General features: G+C 40.9%; 1 pseudogene; it reads right to left on the bottom strand.

The window, feature by feature from the left end:
- Positions 1-223: 223 nt before the first annotated feature.
- LOC136377048 (BRISC and BRCA1-A complex member 2-like) lies at positions 224-2,520 on the bottom strand (annotated as a pseudogene).
- Between the last annotated feature and the right edge of the window lie 2,390 nt (positions 2,521-4,910).

Raw genomic sequence — 4,910 nt, 5'->3', positions numbered from 1 at the left:
TATACCGAAGAAAGCAGAGAGTGAGCCACCAGAGGTAGGGGGCTTGAGGACAGGGGATGACCAGCCCTCTCAAGTTTGGGTTTCAGATGGGGCTTGCAAAGCTGCTGTGTGAACAACACCTTGCCATGAAAACATTCCACGTGTCTTCCAGGAAGCGGCCATATGTGCTGACACACATGTGGACCGAGCAGGCTGGCTGGCCAGCTGTCAAGACTGGTGTTTCCTAGAGCTTTCCATTGGCAAGCGCTGCCTCCCAAAATTGAGAGACAAAGGTTTGGAAATAAGCCTGTGCTCTTTTGGCCATTTTATTTCCATCCCATCTGGGGCTGTGTGGATAATTTTGAGGGGCCTGGGAATAAAGCTGTCCACTCTTGGTAAAGTGATAGATGGACTGACATGGAGAGCCAACTGGTCTTGAGGAAGAACAGGCGCAGGTCAATGTGTACAAGAAAACAGAACTCTCTCCGTATCAGCAGCGAAGTGAGTTTTGTAAAACCTTCTGCATCATATTCCACGACATGGGTGCCAAAGGGTCTGAGGAAAGCAGCAATGCACTCTCTTTTGTGCTATCCTTGAGTCACGTACTGCACCTCGCTGACAAGCAGGTGGCATACTTGAGAAGCGCAGTCAGTAAGACATCTTCCTCCTGGAAAAGCTGGATTATGAAAAGCTGAAGACCCTCCAAGTGCACCTTCAATTAGGGGTGACAAGTACAGCTTGGGGTACATTTGAGTGGCTTTGATGTCCTCAAAACTGACAGAAAGGAGGGCCGCATCTTCTCCAGGGTCCTTGTTTACATCCTTGAGAAGGTATGTGGGAATATTACTGAAATCTACCAGCAACTTCAAAAGGAAAGGAGCTGAAAATTCAACAGTCCATTTTTTCCCCTCCCGCATAAATTTCCATGTTCTCTCTATATTGCGGCTCTTGTAGTGATGTCTGGTATTTAGCCATAAGAAGGAAGCTCTCGTGGAGACAGCTGCATTGAAATTGGTGATATTGTTGCATAAATTCCTTCACCTCAAGAAAGGGGACACAGTCAAGATGCCAGGAGGCAAAGTTACGCAGAGCTGAGGGGTCTGGCAGGAATTCAGCACCTTGTCCAAAGATAAAATCAAGGCCAGCTCTGTATTGGGCACTGAAAATGATGTCCCATTTTAATGTTTCTCCAGCATATGGTATGTGCAGTTTAAACTGGTCACAGTTGGGTCCAGGAGTCAATGATGTGCAGCCAGATTTCAAGTCAGTTGTCCTCAAACACTGTGTAGCATCCAGTCCCACTTGTTTATTACAGACCACACTAGATATGAATGGGGAGAGCCACTTCTGGAGACATTTTAACTTGATTTCAAATCACCACTGAGGTTTAGTCCATTCTGTAACTGGTGACTAGTTACAGGAGTCCAGATTTGCCTTGTAGAGAAAGATTGCACTAGCCTTACTAATGTGAGTTTTGGTCCACATGACAGTTCAGTTTATGATATCAATGAATACATTTTCTATTCATAGTCCAGTAGTCATTAGTCTAGTGGTTCTTAAATTTTAACATGCGTGGCAATTACATCATGTGTGCCTGTGCTTGGTTAATCTCAAGCAGAGCTTTAAAACTAGATTGCTGGGCAATCTATAATGTGAACCACAGATGGAAATTTGAAAAAATTTTAAATTTCTAATAGCTACATTTAAAAAGTAAAAAGAAACAGGTGAAATGAATTTGATAATATTTTTATTTAACTCAGCATATCCAAACTATTCCCATTTGAATATATAATAAATATAAAGCTATTAATGAACTAACCTAGATTCTTTTTCTTTTTTCGTGATAAGTCCTCAAAATCTGGTGCACTTCACACAGCACATCTCAATTTGGACTCACTGTATTCCAACAGCTTCAGGAGCTAGTGACTCATGTATCGGACAGTATGGTCTTAGAACCTCTGAATTCTCTGAATTTATTTTCCTGGAATAAAGTAGCTAAGTTAACACTATTTTGAAAACTCGATCAGGAAAGTTGGGAACAACCGCTGAAGCCCATTCCTGGAATCCAGGTTAAAATTCTTGCTCTTAAGGTTCACATAGCCTCCAAAGGATCTAGTGTTCCTGTCTCCAGCAAACAATGACAAGTAGTCTTTGCTTTTGTGGCATTCATGTGGGGGCACACTGGCTTATTGGAGCTTTAAAACACAGGGCTTCTGCTCTTTCTGTCCTTGGTTTCTTGATACTAGCACCACACCATCACTTCCTATATTCTTCTGACTTCACCTTAGTTGCTACAGGGGTATGGGGCGGGGGGTGGGGGAGAAATAAAAAGAATTAGAATTAATAAAGACTTCTGTTCTAGCCTGCCAGATAAACCAGCATGTCTTGTACAAGATCTTGTTTGTATTTGTGACAAGGGTTTATGGGTAAGAAAAAGGACTGGTACTTAAATATCAGAAACATTCCCATGGTTGGCCGGTTATACTGTTCACTTGAATTGCTTGCATTGTCCTTCTCCAAATCGTTCGTCCTCCGGTGCATCTTGACAAAGCACATGCAGAACATGAACAGGTGTGCAAAGCCTAGATGAGCAAAACCGATTTGCTTGTAATTTGTTTGTGAAGCAATTAGAACGTGTTTGAAGTGATTTTAATTTCAGAGCCCGAGTCACCAGTCTGTTTGTTTTTTTTTGTCAGGCAATTAGTTCCACTGGCTGGGCCAGAGTGCCTGGGTGCAAAATGTGGAGGGGAACCGGGCGGATGGAAACCGGGCACCCTTTTCATTTTTGCCAAGCGTTTCTCATGCCAGGTTCTTTTGTCTCTCTGGTTTATTTTGGGTGAAATTCTCTGCTCTGCACCAGGCTCTGTGTCTTTGCTGAGCATGGTGCTGTAGATTAGTGCTCTGGATAAGGACTTGGAGGAAGGTAAACAGATAGAGGAAATACTTCTAGATTGTCTGGAAATGAGTTAAGCTCTTCTACACGTGATTTTATTTAATATACAAACAACCTCAAATGACAGGTATGAATATCCTCATTTTACTTATGATGCAATCAAGGGGCAGAGAAGTTAGTAATTAGCCAAAGTTATACTTTTCAGAAGGGCAGTTGGGGTGGCAACATGGGTACTCTGAATCCCTGAACTGTGTTGCTCATTCAGGTACCCCCAGAACCATTGCCTCCACGACTTGGGAGGGACCATATTTGGATGAAGACACAAGACAACAGTAACCTCAACAAGGCACTTCCACCGCGAGGACAGGGACTTTATCAGTATCCTCCAAACCCAATGAATTTGACTCATTGAAAGTGCATCATAGGCACACAGGAGGCACAGCCACATTCGTTCAGCGACTGAAATACATTGTCCCACCTGACTCTCACAATGACCGTGACAGCTAGCAAGGAAAGGTATTGTTATCCTTATTTATGATTACTTTGCTGAAATTAAAGGGGGTATCTCACATTCCCAAAGTGATTTAAACAAATTTTTGAGTTGTTGTAGTTTTAATTGTTGTGGTAACAACTTACCTATGGAGACTGAAGTTCCCAGAAGCAGGGACCATTTCCTATACATTTTATGTCCCCTTCTTGACAGAACAGAGAGAAGACACTTCTATGATGACAGAAAGCTCTATCAGACAGTGCTGTTCTAGAGGGAATCAGACGCCAGTTGGTGACCATCTAACATAATATCCTACTTCTGAGCCGGAAGTGGAACTTGAAATCTTTTGAATGACTAAATGAATACCATAATGGAAGTGTTTTCTTAATATAGACTGAGCTAATTACAGTGATTAGTCATAGGTTGAATTAGTGCTTGCCGGGGTAGTTGATTCTGTTTTTCAAAATGAATGGTCAAAAAGAGCAAAACAATTCATTTCATAAACATATCAAAATGTGATTTTGAATGTGCTGAGTAATAGCAAGATGCGGAAGCAGTTAGTAATCACTGCTATTTTTCAGTAATTTTAAGCAAAACAAGACCAATGTCTGTACCAATATGGCATTTAAATAGTCAAAACCAACTCAGATTATGAATTAACTCATTTATTAACAATTTACTTCATTTATTTTGTATCATTTTTCATGAAGCTCAGAGTGTATCATGGTGATTATTTAGTTAGTGTCTTATTAGGTATCTATGCCAGGGGAATGGCATTGCCTTTTTTAAAAAATGAGAGAGAAATGAAAAAATATTACAGTTTTACTTTACTATGATGCTCAGTGGGTATGGTATCCTAAGTCCCCTCTGCTTGTCCTGTGATTGTCTTACCTACACTTTTAGGGACATTTAAATTTAAAAAATGGCAAAACAGATACCAGAAAGGCTTGGCTTCTTGCACTAAGTTTCCCAGAAAGTGTAGATTATCTTCAGTTGCTAGCTTCCCTAACTAGATTGTTAGGGAAGAAATTCCTTTTATCAGTTTAGTAAATTGGCATTTTGTGGAAACGCAATGAAGGCCATGGCACATTTAACCCTTTTTGGTCTTTAACCTCATCTATGAGACTGCTTGCTCTTAACTAAGACTGATCTAATATAGTTTGTGCAAGAGCCATAGCTCCAGGATAAAACAACCATTCGCTGATATTTTGAATGTCTATAAGTGCCAGGCACTGTGCTAGAAACACAATGACCAGTGCCCCACGGTCCCTGATCCCAAGGAGCTCATGGTTTATAGATGAGCAGACTGACAATTACCACAGAGGATGACCAGTGCTATAATGGGGATAACAGAGGCTTCTATAGAAGCCACATTGCTCAGCATGGGGGATGAGAAAAGACTTCACAGGAAAATAAGATTAAAATTCTTTCATGAAGTTTAGGTAAGGGTTATTCAAGAAAGAAGTCATGTCTTTATTTATTTATTTATTTATTTATTTATTTATTTATTGAGATGGGGTGGGTGAAGGGAGAGACAGGAAAGAGAGA

This window comes from Saccopteryx leptura, chromosome 6 (genome assembly GCF_036850995.1).
Source record: "Saccopteryx leptura isolate mSacLep1 chromosome 6, mSacLep1_pri_phased_curated, whole genome shotgun sequence".
Classification (NCBI taxonomy): Eukaryota; Metazoa; Chordata; class Mammalia; order Chiroptera; family Emballonuridae; genus Saccopteryx; species Saccopteryx leptura.
This window is presented reverse-complemented; position numbering and strand designations above follow the sequence as displayed.